We start from the raw sequence: 15,508 nt of genomic DNA on the forward strand, positions 1-15,508 counted from the left end.
GGGTAGAACAGGCAGAGCAAGGTGAGATGGAGTCCAGAGATGTCCTACCAAAGAGGCCAATAAATCTCCTCCCAATGGTGCAGGACCCATGTGCCAGAACCAAGCCAGGTGTGTGGGCCTGGATTGTCTGTAGCTTTGTGTGTGCATATGCTTAGACGTGAAAATATTTGTTGTGAGGACTGGGTGCCTAATGCATAGTGTGCATGCTTGTATGTCTGGCACATGTGGGTATCTGTGAAATATACCACCAAGCACACTTGGAATGCATGTGCAGTTGGGAAAGCCTGGGTGCTCCCTCTTCACTTTCCCAGAAGTGGGAAGGAGGTGTTTGAAGGTGTCTGCAGGTGTGTGGCTATGTGCGTGTTGGGGAGGGGGAGGTGTTGGCAGGGGTAGAGGAGGCTGCAGGAGTTAAGAGTGCAGATTCCTGAGGGTGTGGCTGCTGGAGAGGCCCTGTTTGTCTCCTGCTCTGCTTCTCCTGCCTCCTAGGCCCTGGCTTCTCCAAAGCCCCTTCTTAATGCTTCTTGCTCCCATCACCAACCCAGGGCCCCAGGCTGAGTTTCTGTTTTTTAAAAAAAATTAAAAAAAAAAATTTTTTTGAGACAGAGTCTCTCTCTGTCACCCAGGCTGGAGTGCAGTGGCACAATGACAGCTCACTGCAGCCTCAACCTCCCAAGCTCAAGCAATCCTCCCACCTCAGCCTCATAAATAGCTGGGACTACAGGCACGCACTACCACGTCCAGCAAATTTTTAAGATATTTTGGAAAGCAGTGGAGCAAGGGTGAGTGTGGGGGTGTCTCTCTATGTTGCCCAGGCTGGTCCTGAACTCCTGGGATCAAGAGATTCTCAGCCTCTCAAAGTGCTGAGATTACAGGCATGAGCCAGTGCTCTGACCAGGTTGGGTTTCTGAAAGGAAGCAGTGCCATCTGGTGGCAGGCTGAGGCAGTGCCAGGAGCTGGTGAGCTAAGCCTCGAGCTCCCCTAAGGACTCTGCCTCTTAGGACCCCAGCCAGGGGAGAAGTCACCACTGGGCCGGCTAGACCATAGACAGAGGGGAGATATCCAAGGCTTAAATGCCCCATCCTCATACATTTTAGGTTCATGGCCCAGGGAGGCATGGCAGGAAAGTCACCTGAAGGAGTGCTGGAGGAAAGGCATGTGGGTTCCATTCCTTGTTCTACCTCTCTGGGTCCAGATTTCTCATCTGTAAAGGTGATTAACCATATCTTCCCTGTGTGTGTGGCAGGGTAGTGAGGGTTAAATGAGAGAGTGTGGCTAGAACACTTGGCTCAGAGCCCAGCATGCTCTGAAGTTGAAAGAAATGGTAGTGGCCATTACTGACAGAGGCAAAGTTCCAGAAGCACAGAGAAGGGAGCTGTGTGTTGTGGCAGGAGAAAGAAGTGAAGAAAGGTGACATGTCTGTGGCGCTCCCAGCACACATTAGAGAATCTCTGCTTGGAGCAGCAGCTCCAAGTTACACATTTAAGAGAAGGAGGATGGTCTCTTTTCTGGAAAGAGGGAAATGGGAACTAGTGGGGAATGAAACCAAGGGACCCAGGATTCAGGCTCCTTACTAGCTGTGGAACCTGAGCATAGCAGCAGGCTTGCTGTGTCTTGTGTTCATGTGACAGTATTGTCCGTGGAGACTCACGGAGTTGCACGGAGACTTGCTCAGCATTCCTAGAGAGATAATGAGCTGCATAAGGCCTTGAAGGTTGGGTAGGATCTTGTCAGGTCAAGATTCTGCTCAACTGCGGAGTCATGTTTATCTTCTATGCCCCACAAAAGGGACGGCTGGTCAGAGTAAGGAGTCCTCCAGTTCTGCTGTTAATTGGTTGTGTGATGCTGGGAAAGTCGCTCACTCCCTCTGGGCCTCATTTTTCCCAACAACATGAAGAAATTGAATTAAGTGACCTGTGAGGTCAGTCCTGCCTTAATCTATGACCTTTTGATTTTTCACTTCTCTGCCTCATGTATAATACCTGGCAATAAGTATCTATTGATTCTTACAGGCTAGGTCTTGAACGAAAAGACAGAGGCTGGGTGCAGTGGCTCATGCCTGCAATCCCAACACTTTGGGGAGTCGAGGCAGGAGAATCATTTGAGCCTAGAAATTCAAGACCAACCTGGACAACACAGTGGGACTCCGTCTCTACAAAAAGTTTTAAAAATTAGCCGGGTGTGGTGGTGCACACCTGTACTCCCAGCTACTTGGGAGGCTGGGGTGAGAGGATAGCTTGAGCCCAGGAGGTTGAGGCTGTAGTGAGCTGTGAGTGCGCCACTGCACTCCAGCGTGGGTGACAGAGTGAGGCCCTGTCAAAAAAAAAAAAAAAAAAAGGACCGAGAAAAAAGAGGCTGGGAGAACTCAGCCCAGGAGTTCGAGACCAGCCTGGCCAACATGGCAAAACCATGTCTCTACCAAACACACACACACAAAACAAAAACAAAAATTGGCTGGGTGTGGTGGCATGCGCCTGTAGTCTCAGCTGGAGGCTGAGGTGGGAAGACTGAGCCCAGGAGGCGGAGGTCCCAGTGAGCTGAGATCGTCACTGCACTCCAGCCTGGGCAACAGAGCGAGACTCTGTCTCAAAAAAACAAAACAAAACAAAAAACAACCAGTGCCTTCTGATTTAATGAGTGCTGTGATTTCTGATATGTTTATGAGAAATATTTTCTTAGATCACGGTATGTTCTAGGTAAGATGAGGCAAATGGCCGAATAAAACAGAGGCTCTTTGCGCACACAGGTCAGAACAAGATACTAAAAAGGTATCAGGCGATTATAGCACTGTCTTAGAAGGATTGGCTCCCTCACTTTTCACTTCCGCCTTCCGAAGCAGCCAGTGAGTACTCAGCAGTTCGCATTTATCCAAAAAAACTACAAATCCAGAAATCAATGCGCCAGGCGAAGAGCTCATGCGTCAATTGGGACTAGTGGGCCCGCCCCTAGACGCGGAACTTCATTTCCCAGGCGTCCCCGGGGCTCTTCGATTTTTCCCCGATCGTGCAGGCGTTCTCCTCCCGCCCCTTGCTCGCGGTCCTCGCGCCAAGTAGGCGCGCGCGCGCGCGGTGCACGTAGCGCGCGAGTGACGCATAATATGTGGGCCGCTGTGGAGCCGTGGTCGCGCTGTGTGTGTGTGTGAGTGGAGAGTGAGTGCGGGACCTGAGGCTGTGTGTGTGAACTGTGGCCACTGGCGGGGTCGGGGGGGGGGGGCAGCGGCGGAGCCGCCTCGGACGGTGAGTGGGAAATGGTGGGAGGCGACTCTACGGGAGGGGCGCGAGGAAGCAGGTCGCGCGGCTGGCCGGGCGGTAGAGTGGGCGCCGGGCTGGGGGGAGGGGCGGCACCTGCTTGGGCCGCCGGCGAGGAGGGGGCGGGCCGGTCTGCCGGGAGGCTGGGCCCGGGGCCTGACAGGACTTTTCCTCATCCTGATTCTTGTCTCGGGGGCGGGGCCTCCACGTTCTTCCTGCATTCCCCACGAGAAGCTTCCCGAGAGTAACTCTTCCGCCCGGAGTGGGGGGGCGGGCTGTGTCCGCCCCTACCTAGAGGAGGGGCGCATTTCATTTCCCTTGTTATCTTTTTCCTTCCAATCCTCCTAGTCTCTGTTCCGTACGGGCTTGCGGGGCTCCATCTTCCGTACTATACGGCGGGCCCCTTCCCGGACTGTGTCTCCGCCTCCAGCTCCAGTCACCTGGGCGGGCTCTCCCGTCTCTCGGCCTCGTGCCACCTCTCCTTGCACCCGCCCGGCTCTTGGACCGTGCGACGGGGGCGGAGCTTTCCGGGCGCTCCTCCTATCTCCACGAAAGAGGGAAGGGTTGGAAAGAGGTGTGCGGGTCCCGCAGCCTGGAGTCAAACCTCAGAGTGCCCGCCAAGCTTCCCTGGAGTCTATTTCCGGGGGTTATAGTAGTTTTCAATTGGGGTGTCAGAAGCGTTTGCTTAACAACTTCACTTCTTAGACGGTTTTCTGTCTGACTTACTGCAGTGGCAGTGCTCTGGTTTTCCATTTGTTGAGGAAATAGTTTTGGAGTGTTTGTATTAGCTATTTTTGAGTCACAAATGACTTGTCCTTGGCCACGTCATGTTGGTCTCGGTTTTTCCTTACCCTGTTTTTTCGATGAAGCCTTTCAATTAGTCTACATGTTTTAATTTTTTATATTAGTAGCATCTTCCTGTTCAAAATGCATTGTTAATGTACAGAATGAGAGGTTAATTGGTAATATCATCCTGCATTTTCTTTTTCCAGCTTACTGGAGTTTACCTTTAATGTTTATGTAAGTGTGTATATTTAGATTTTAGGAATCGATTTAGTACTTTTCTTAATGATGTGAACATTTGGGTTTTCTATATAGCAGTTATTCATTACCCATTTTTGAGTGAGTATATATTTTTGGATGTTAAAGAGAAAATAGAGAATTTGGGGAATGTAGGGAAATCATTTTGTGCTCAATATCTCTTGGGTAGTTGCTGAGTACAGTGTTTTACTGTTCTGCCTATTATACAGTTTTAAAATTTTTTATTTTTGTTCATTTATTTTTTATAGAGACAGTGGTCTCACTATGTTGCCCAGGCTGGTTTTGAACTCAAGTGATCCTCCCTTGTCAGCCTCCCAAAGTGTTGGAATTACAGACATGAGCCACTACACCTGGCCTGTTTTTTTAGATGCAGGATCTTGCCCTGTAGCCTAGGCTGGAGTGCAGTGGTGTGATCATAACTCTTTTTTTTTTTTTTTTCTTTTTTTTTGAGACAGCATCTCATTCTGTTGCCCCGGCTAGAGTGCAGTGGCGTGATCTTGGCTCACTGCAACCTCCGCCTCCCGGGTTCAAGTGATTCTTCTGCCTTAGCCTCCTGAGTAGCTGGGACTACAGGCACGCGCCACCACGCCTGGCTAATTTTTGTATTTATAGTAGAGATGGGGTTTCACCATATTGGCCAGGCTGGTCTTGAACTCCTGTCCTCGTGATCTGCCCACCTCGGTCTCCCAGAGTGCTGGGATTACAGACGTAAGCCACTGCGCTGGCTTTTTTTTTTTTTTTTTTTTTTTGGAGACAGAGTCTCACTGTGTTGCCCAGGCTGGAGTGCAGTGGCACGATCTCAGCTCACTGCAAGCTCCGCCTCCCAGGTTCACACCATTCTCCTGCCTCAGCCTCCCAAGTAGCTAGGAATACAGGTGCCTGCTGCCACGCCCGGCTAACTTTTTGTATTTTTAGTAGAGACAGGGTTTCACCGTGTTAGCCATGATGGTCTCGAGTGTGATCATAATTCATCGCAGCCTCCAACTCCTGGGCTCAAAGGAGCCTGCTGCCTCAGCCTCTTGAGTAACTAGGACTGCAGTCACAGGCTACCATGATTGGCTAATTTTTAAATATTTGTGTAGACTGTGTCTCAAAATGTTGCCCAGCTGACCTCAAGCAATTCTCCCGACTTGGCTTCCCAAAGTGCTGGGATTACAGGCTTGAGCCACTGTGCCTGGCAATTAAAAATTTTTTTTTTTTTTTTTTTTTTTTGAGACGGAGTCTTGCTCTGTTGCCCAGGCTGGAGTACAGTGGTGCGATCTCGGCTCACTGCAACCACCACCTCCCGGGTTCAAGCGATTCTCCTGCCTCAGCCTCCCAAGTAACTGGGACTACAGGCGTGTGCCACCATGCCCAGCTAGTTTTTGTATTTTTAGTAGAGATGGGGTTTCACCATGTTGGTCAGGCTGGTCATGAACTCCTGACCTCGTGATCCACCGCCTTGGCCTCCCAAAGTGCTGGGATTACAGGTGTGAGCCACCGCGCCTGCCTATTTTTATTTTTTTGAGACAGTCTCTCTGTGTCACCTAGCCTAGAGTGCAGTGGTGCGATCTTTGCCCACTGTAACCTCTGCCTCCTAGGTTCAAGCGATTCTCATGCCTCAGCCTCTGGAGTAGCTAGGATTACAGGTGTGTGCCACCACGCCTGGCTAATTATTTTTAGTAGAGATGGGCATTTGCCACATTGGCCAGGCTGGTCTTGAACTTTTGGCCTCAAGTAATCCACCCACTTCAGTCTCCCAAAGTGCTAGGATTACAGGCATGAGCCATAGTGCCCGGCAAACAGTCGTTAATATTATGCCATATTTTCTCTATTTCTGTGTGTGGTATCTATATATTTATTTTGTGGAATCATTTGAAAATAAGTTGCAGGCCTGTCATCCCTAAATACCCTAGCAGACACTTGTTAGGATAAGGAAATTTTACATAGGTATTTCTTGAGGCTTTATATTATCCCATCATGGGGACAATATTGTCATTTAACCCCACACAACAACTGTTTCCATCTTACAGATAAGGAAATTGAGATTTGGAGAAGTTAAATAACCAAGACTTCACAGGTATGTCAGCAGAGTTGGGATTTGAATCTTTGAAACCTCTTTTCTACCTAGTACTAGCTGGTCTTGGGGACCTCTCTGAGCTTCTTTCATCATGTGTAAAAAAGGGTAGGATGGTTGTGAAAATTCAGAATAATGTAAGTATAGTAAATTACTTAGCTCAATGTCTGTCCCATACTAGATATTCACTAATTGGTAACTATCGTGTCACCATTGAACAGACCATCATTTCTTCATAGCACTTAAAGAACTCACTTAAGAACTTGAGTAATGCACCGTTACTGTCTTGGGCATAACAAGGTGAAGATGACTGTTTTTTTGCTCTTGTTGTGCAAGCTGGAGTGCAGTGGCGTGATCTCGGCTCACTGCAACCTCTGCCTCCTGGGTTCAAGCGATTCTGCTGCCTCAGCCTCCAGAGCAGCTGGGATTACAGGCGCGTGCCACCATGCCTGGCTAATTTTTTTTGTATTTTTAGTAGAGATGCGGTTTTACCATGTTGGCCAGGTGGTCTCGAACTCCTGACCTTGTGATCCGCCGGCCTCGGCCTCCCAAGGTGCTGGGATTACAGGCGTGAGCCACCGCGCCTGGCCTAATTTTGTATTTTTAATAGAGATGGGGTTTCTCCATATTGGTCAGGCTGGTCTCAAACTCCCAACCTCAGGTGATCTGCCTGCCTCGGCCTCCCAAAGTGCTGAGGTTACAGGTGTGAGCCACCGTGCCTGGCCTTTTTTTTTTTTTTCTTTTTTCTTGAGACAAGTTCTCGCACTTCTGCTCTGGCTGGAGTACAGTGGTGCAGTCATGGCTCACTGCAGCCTCCACCTCCTAGGCTCGAGCAGTTCTCTTGCTTCAGCCTCCCCAAGTAGCTGGGACTACAGGTTGCAGTGAGCCAAGATCGTGCCCCTGCACTCCAGCCTGGGCAACAGAGCGAGATTCCGTCTCACAAAACAAAAAACAAACACAAAAAAACAAACATTGAAATAGGTACTACTACTACTAATTTTTAAATTTTTTTCATAGAGGCAGGATTTCACCATGTTGTCCAGGCTGGTCTCAAACTCCTGGGCTCAATCTGTCTGCCCACCTAGGTTTTCCAAAGTGCTGGGATTACATGTGTGAGCCACCACACTCAGTTGCTGACTGCTTTCATTGACACTATGTTAATTCACATTGCTATTATTAGTTAAGTCTGTTATAAGTTTATATTTTCCTTTATTTATGTATTTAAGTAATAAAGACAAGGTCTTACTGTTACCCAGGCTGGTCTCAAACCCCTGGGCTCAAGTGATCCTCCCACCTCAGCCTCCCAAAGTGCTGGGATTACAAGTGTGAGCCACCACGCCTTGCCTTTATATTTTTTTATTCTTTATTATTCTTAATATTTTTTTGAGATGGAGTTTTGCTCTTGTTGCCCAGGCTGGAGTGCAGTGGTGCAATCTCGGCTCACTGCAACTTCTGCCTCCCGGGTTCAAGCGATTCTCCTGCCTCAGCCTCCTGAGTAGCTGGGATTGCGGGCGCCTGCCGCCACATCCGGCTAATTTTTTGTATTTTTAGTAGAGACAGGGTTTCATCATGTTGGCCAGGCTGGTCTCGAACTCCTGACCTCAGATGATCCACCTGCATTGGCCTCCCAAAGTGCAGGGATTACAGGCGTGAGCCACCACGCCTGGCCTATTTTTTGTTATTTTTTTTAATAATAGAGACAAAGTCTCACTAAGGTTTATATTTTCCTTGGGCAAATGGTTATTCCCAAAGTTATAATTATCTTCAGGCATAGATTAGTTGGAAGTTCTGAAAATGATACCAGAAGTATATATGTATATGTTGCTAAGTTGAACTCTAAAATTTCAGTGTTTTAGGCCAGGCATGGTGGCTCATGTCTACAATCCTAGCACTTTGGAAGGCCAAGTGGAGAGGATTGCTTGAGCCCAGCAATTTGAGACCAGCCTGGGTAACATAGTGAGACCCTGTCTCTACAAAATCATACAAATTAAAAAATTTTAAAAATATAAAATTTTAGTGTTTTAATGCCTTTGAATTAATCTTTATTAGAGGTAGTGTTTTTTAAAAAATCATGTCTTTATGTGCTCTAGTAGGCTAACTGCTTATCTAAGAAGCAGTCTCTTCTGGATCATTTCTTTTCTCATTAAAAAATTGTGGTAAATTTACGTAGCATAAAATTAACGACTACCCATTTTGAAGTGTACAAATCAGTGGCACTTGTAGATTCGCAGTGTTGTGCAACCATTATCTCTTTCTAGTTCTAGAATATTTTTATCACCTTAAAAGGAGACCTCATACCCATTTAGCAGTCACTACCTATTTTCCCCTTTCTTCAAGCCCTTGGCAACTACTAGTTAGCTTTCTGTGTATTGGTTTACCTATTTCAGTTTTTTTTTTTTGGTGAGACGGAATCTCACTCTGTCGCCCAGGATGGAGTGCAGTGGCGCGATCTCGGCTCACTGCAACCTCCGCCTCCCAGGTTCAAGCGATGCTTCTGCCTCAGCCTGCTGAGTAGCTGGGACTACAGGCGCATGCCACCACGCCTGGCTAATTTTTCTACTTTTAGTGGAGACGGGGTTTCACTGTGTTGGCCAGGCTGGTCTCAAACTCTTGACCTCGTGATCCACCCGCCTTGGCCTCCCAAAGTGCTGGGGTTACAGGTGTGAGCCACCATGCCCAGCCTTCAATGTTTTATATAAATAGAATCATACAATATGTGCCCTTTTGTGTCTGCTTTCTTTCACTTATTGTTTTCAAGGTTTTTCCACATCTGTAGCATGTTACTACATTTTTATGACTGAATATTCCATTGTATGAATATACCACATTTTGTTTATCTGTTCATCTGATGATGGACTTTTGGGTTGTTTCTACTCTTTGGCTATTGTGAATAATGCTACCAAGAACATTTGTGTATAAGTCTTTGTTTGAATTCCTTTTTTTTTTTTTTCCTGAGATGGAGTTTTGCTCTCATTGCCCAGGCTGGAGTGCAATGGCGTAATCTTGGCTCACTTCAACCTCCGCCTCCTGAGTTCAAGTGGTTCTCCTGCCTCAGCCTCCCCAGTAGCTAGGATTACAGGCATGTGCCACCATACCCGCTTAATTTTGTATTTTTAGTAGAGATGGGGTTTCTCCATGTTGGTCAGGCTGGTCTCAAACTCCCAACCTCAGGTGATCTGCCCGCCTCGACCTCCCAAAGTGCTGGGATTACAGGTGTGAGCCACCACACCCAGCCCTGTTTTCAGTTCTTTTGGGTATATATCTAGTAGTGAAATTGCTGGGTCGTATAGTAATTCTACATGTGACTTAAAAACCTACAACTTTTTGAGAGAGTCCCAAACTGTTTTTTATAACTACTATACCCTTTTACATTTCTTTTTCTTTTTTTTTTTTTTTTTGAGACAGAGTCTGGCTCTGTCGCTCAGGATGGAGTGCAGTGGCACGATCTTGGCTCACTGCAAGCTCCACCTCCCGGGTTCACACCATTCTCCTGCCTCAGCCTCCCGAGTAGGTGGGACTATTGGCGCCTGCCACCACGCCTGGCTAATTTTTTGTATTTTTAGTAGAGACGGGGTTTCACCGTGTTAGCCAGGATGGTCTCGATCTCCTGACCTCGTGATCTGCCCGCCTCGGCCTCCCAAAGTGCCTAGATTACAGGAGTGAGCCACCGCGCCCGGGCCACCCGTTAACAATTCTACAAGCAGTATGTGCTCCAGTTTCTTCACATGCTTGCCAATGCTTATATTTTCTCATTTCTTAAACTGTACTCATGTTAGTAGGTGAGAAGTGATATCTCATTGTGGTTTTGATTTGCAGTTTCCTAGTGACTGATGTTGAGTATCTTTCATGCGTTTCTTGGCCTTTTTTTTTTTTTGTTAAAGACAAAGTCTCACCCTTTTTGCCCAGGCCAGTGAGCAGTGGGGTAATCTCGGCTGACTGCAACCTCTGTCCCCTCCGAGTTCAAGTGATTCTCCTGCCTCAACTTCCCGAGTAGCTGGCATTACAGGTACCCGCCACCATGCCGGGCTCTTTTTTGTATTTTTAGTAGAAGACGGGGTTTCAACTTGTTGGCCATACTTGTCTCAAACTCCTGACCTCAAATGATCTGCCTAAAGTGTTGGGATTATAGGCGTGAGCCACAGCACTCGGCCGATTTTCACATATACCGTGAGGCAAAATCCAACTTCACTGTTTTGTGGGATATATCCAATTGTCTCAGCACTACTTTTTTTTTTTTTTTTGAGACACGTCTTGCTCTGTCAACAGGCTAGAGTGCAGTGGCGCAGTCTTGGCTCACTGCAATCTCCACCTCCCGCAGGTTCAAGCGATTCCCCTCCCTCAGCCCCCCGAGTAGCTGGGACTAGAGGTGTGTGCCACCATACCCGGCCAATTTTTTGTATATTAGTAGAGATGGGGTTTCACCATGTTGGCCAGGATGGTCTTGATCTCCTGACCTCGTGATCTGCCCACCTTGGCCTCCCACAGTGCTGGGATAACAGGCGTGAGCCACTGTGCCCAGTCTCATCAGTACTTTTTTGTTTGTTTGTTTTTTGAGATGGAGTCTTGCTCTGTTGCTCAGGCTGGAGGGCAGTGGCGCTATCTCAGCTCACTGCAACATCCGCCTCCCGGATTGAAACAGTTCTCCTGCCCTCAGCGCCCCCGAGTAGCTGGGGTTACAGGCACGCCACCACGCCTGGCTAATTTTTGTATTTTAGTAGAGACGGGGTTTCACCATGTTGGCCAGTCTGATCTCGAACTCCTGCTCAAGTTATCTGCCTGTCTCGGCCTCCCAAAGTGTGGGGATTACAGGCGTGAGCCACTGCGCCTGGGCAGCACTACTTATTGAAAATACTTTTTTCCTATTGAATGTTCTTGGTATCCTTGTTGAAAATTGATCATAAATGTGAATGCTTATTGCTGGATTATCAATTCTATTGTATTTGTGTATACGTTGATCCTTATGTCAGTGCCATGCTGTTACATTTACTATAGTTTTGTAGCAAGTTTTGAAATCAGAAGTGTGATTTTTCCAAGTTTTTTTTTTTTTTGAGACGTAGTCTCACTCTGTTGCCTTGCTGGAGTGCAATGGTGCAATCTTGGCTCACTGCAGCCTCCGTCTCCTGGGTTCAAGCGATTCTCTTGCCTCAGCTGCCCCAGTAGCTGGGATTACAGGTGCGTGCCAACACGCCCAGCTAATTTTTGTATTTTTACTGGAGATGGGGGTTTCACCATATTGGCCAGAATGGTCTCGATCTCTTGACCTCGTGATCCACCTGCCTCAACCTCCCAAAGTGCTGGGATTACAGGTGTGAGCCACCACGCCTGACCCCAACTTTGTTTTTTTTTTTTTTCCCAAGATTGTTGTGGCTATTCAGGTTTCCTTGCAATTACATATGAATTTTAGAATCAGCATGTCCATTTCTGCAAAAGAGGTCATTGGGGTGTTTTTTTTGGTTTTTTTTTTTTTTTTTTTGAGACAGAGTCTCTCTCTGTTGCTCCCAGGCTGGAGTGCAGTGGCACGATCTCGGCTTACTGCAACCTCTGCCACTTGGGTTCAAGCTGTTCTCTTGCCTCATTCTCCCAGATAGCCGGGATTACAAGCGTCTGCCACCATGGTCAGCTAATGTTTTGTATTTTTAGTAGAGACGGGGTTTCACCGTATTGGCCAGGCTGGTGTTGAACTCTCGAACTCAGGTGATCCACCCACCTTGGCCTCCCAAAGTGCTGGGATTACAGGCGTGAGCCACCAAGCCTGGTCTGTCATTGGGATTTTGATAGCGATTGCATTTAATTTATAGACCACGTTGGAGTGTATTACCATCTTGATACTAAGCCTTCTAATCCATGAACACAGAATATCTTTTTGTTTATTTAGGTTATTTAAAATTTAGGTCATCATGAATTGACTCCAGCAATGTTTTGTAGTTTTCAGTGTACAAGTCTTGTGTTTATGCCTTTTTTGTTGTTGTTGAGACAGGGTCCCGCTATGTCTTCCATGCTAGAGTGCAGTGGTGCGATCTTGGTTCACTGCAGCCTCAACTTTCTGGGCTCAGGTGATTCTCTCACCTCAGCCTATCGAGTAGCTGGGAGTACAGGTGCACACCATGCCTGGCTAATTTTTTGCCTTTTTTGTAAAGACTAGGTTTTGCCATGTTGACCCAGCTGGACTTGAATTCCTGAGCTCAAGCAATCCACCCACCTTGGCCTCTTAAAGTTCTGGGATTAACAGGTGTGAGCCACCCTTCCTGGCCTTGTGTCTTTTAAATTAAATTTGTTTCTAATTATTTTATTATTTTTGGTGCTATTGTAAATGAAATTGTTCTCTTCATTTACTTTCATATTTTTTTTGGCTAGTGTATAGCAGTACAACTGATTTTTGTGTGTTGCTCTCGTACCCTGCAACTTTGCTGAATTCATTTATTCTAATAATTTTTATGTGGATTCTTTAGGATTTTCTGTATACAGGATAATGTCATCTAGTAATAAAGATAATTTTACTTCTTCCTTTTCAACTTGGATACCATCTATCTGTCTATCTGTCTATCTCTATACACACACACACACACACACACACACACACACCTTTTTTTTTTTTTTGAGACGGAGTCTTACCTGTCACCCAGGCTGGATTGCAGTGGTGCAATCTTGGCTCACTGCAATCTCCGCCTCCTGGGTTCAAGCTGTTCTCCTGCTTCAGCCTCCCCCGTAGCTGGGATTACAGGTGTACACCACCACGCCCAGCTAATTTTTGTATTTTTAGTAGAGATGCGGTTTCACCACATTGGCCAGGCTGATCTCGAACTCCTGACCTCATGATCCGCCCGCTTCGGCCTCCCAAAGTTCTGAAATTACAGGCATGAGCCACCGTGTCCAGCCTATATTTCTTTTTCTTGCCTAATTACTCTGCCTAGGATCCTAGTAGAGTGTGGTTTTTTTGTTTTGTTTTTTGAGACAGTCTCACTCTGTTGCCCAGGCTGGACTGCAGTGGCACAATCTTGTGGCTCATTGCAACGTCTGCCTCTTCGGTTCAAGCAATTCTTATGCCTCAGCCTACTGAATACCTGGGATTACAGATGTGCCCCATCACACTCTGCTAATTATGTATTTTTACTGGAGACGAGATTTCACCATGTTGGCCAGGCTGATCTCAAACTCCTGGTCTCAAGTGATCTATCTGCCTTGGCCTCCCAAAGTGCTGAGATTACAGGTGTGAGCCACCGCGCCAGGCCGAGGACTCCAGTACAGTGTTTTAATAGAAGTGGCAAAGGCAGGCATTGTTGTCTTGTTTCTGATTTTTGTGGCAAAGCTTTCAGTCTTTCACCATTGAGTATAGTGTCGTTCATAATCCCCTTTATCATATTCTAGAAGGTCTCTTCTGTTCCTAGTTTATTGAGTGTCACTCCCCCCGCCCCACCCGAGACGGAGTCTCGCCCTGTTGCCCAGGCTGGAATGCAATGGTGCTATCTCGACTCACTGCAACCTCCGCCTCCCAGCTTCAAGCAATTCTCCCGCTTCAGCCTCCTGAGTAGCTGGGATTACAGGCGGACACCACCACGCCCGGATAATTTTTTTTTTTTTTTTTAGACGGAGTTTTGCTGTGTCACCCAGGCTGGAGTACAGTGGCACGATCTTGGCTCACTGCAACCTCTGCCTCCTGGGTTCAAGCAATTCTCCTCTCTCAGCCTCCCAAGTAGCTGGGATTACAGGCGCATGCCACCATGCCTGGCCAATTTCTGTGTTTTTAGTAGAGACGAGGTTTCGCCCTGTTGGCCAGGGTGGTCTGGAACCCCTGACCTCAGGTGATCTGCCCGCCTTGGCCTCCCAAACTGCTGGCAGGAGCCACCGTGCCAGGCTTAATTTTTGTATTTTTAGTAGAGACGGGGTGTCACCATGTTGGCCAGGCTGGTCTCGAACTTCTGACCTCATGATCCACCCGCCTTGGCCTCCCAGAGCGCTGGGATTACAGGCGTGAGCCATGTGCCTGGCCTTAATTTTCTTAATATGCTGTTGGATTCTGTTTGCTAGTATTTTGTTGAGGATTTTTATGTCTACGGGCATAAAGGACATCGGGCTGTAGCTTTGTTTTCTTGTGATATCTTTATTTGGCTTTGGTATCAGTAATGATGGCTTCATGGAATGAATGAGGAAATATCTTTCCTCTTCAGGTTTTGGAGAAGTTTGAGAAGGATTGGTGTTAATTCTTCTTTAAATGTTTGGTAGGCCTGGTGCAGTGGCTCATGCCTGTAATACCAGCATTTTGGGATGTCGAGGCGGGCGGATTGCGTGAGGTCGGGAGTTCAAGACCAGCCTGGCCAACATGGTGAAACCCCGTCTCTACTAAAAATACAAAAATTAGCTGGGCATGGTGGTGCATGCCTGTAGCCCCAGCTACTTGGGAAGCTGAGGCAAGAGAATCGCTTGAACCCGGGAGGTGGAGGTTGCAGTGAGATCACGCCTCTGCACTCCAGCCTGGGCGACAGAGCAAGACTCTGTCTCCAAGTAAATAAATAAATAAATAAATAAATGTTTGGTAGGCTGGGTGTGGTGGTTTGTCCCTGTAATCCTAGCACTTTGGGAGGCTGAGGCAGGAAGATTGCTTGAGCCTAGGAGTTCACGACCAGCCTAGGCAACATAGGAGGGAGACGCTGTCTTTAAAAAAGAAAAGAAAGAGGAAAGAGAGAGGAGAGAGAGAGAAAGAGGAGAGAGGAAAGAGAGGAAAAAGAAAGAATTGGTTAAATTGTTGCCACATTCTACCAGCCTGGGTAGTACTCTTCAGGATTGTCAAGGTCATGTAAAACAAAGACAAACCCCCAAACTATCTATCATAGACCAGAGGACAGCAGATAGACATGACAGCTGAATGCAGTGTATCCTAGATGAGATCATGGAACAAAGCACATGATTTGAAAAATGGTGAAATCTGAATCAGGTCTGGAGTTTAGTTAATAATAATGTAACAATGTTGGCTTCTTAATTTTGACAGTGTACCACTATAATATAAGATGGTAACATTAGGGAAAACTGAACTGGGTGAGAGGTATGTGGGAATACTGTGTACTGTCTTTGCAGCTTTTCTGTAAATCTAAAATTACTCCAAATAAAAAGTTTGTTTTGACTGGGCACAGTGGCTCACGCCTGTAATCCCACCACTTTGGGAAGCTGAGTT

The 15,508-nt window shown here is 47.1% G+C and overlaps 1 protein-coding gene across 2 annotated transcripts in view; it reads left to right on the top strand.

Annotated features, from left to right (window-relative positions):
- The first annotated feature begins 3,089 nt into the window (after window positions 1–3,089).
- The window catches only part of DCAF1 (DDB1 and CUL4 associated factor 1), a 97,231-nt gene continuing 84,812 nt past the window's right edge, over window positions 3,090–15,508 (top strand). For both annotated transcript variants that reach the window (XM_012498720.2, XM_030811676.1), the window contains exon 1: window positions 3,090–3,233. The gene's annotated coding sequence lies outside the window, so the exon portion shown is untranslated. The remainder of the gene's footprint in view (window positions 3,234–15,508) is intronic.

Source organism: Nomascus leucogenys, chromosome 4, assembly GCF_006542625.1.
Source record: "Nomascus leucogenys isolate Asia chromosome 4, Asia_NLE_v1, whole genome shotgun sequence".
Taxonomy (NCBI): domain Eukaryota; kingdom Metazoa; phylum Chordata; class Mammalia; order Primates; family Hylobatidae; genus Nomascus; species Nomascus leucogenys.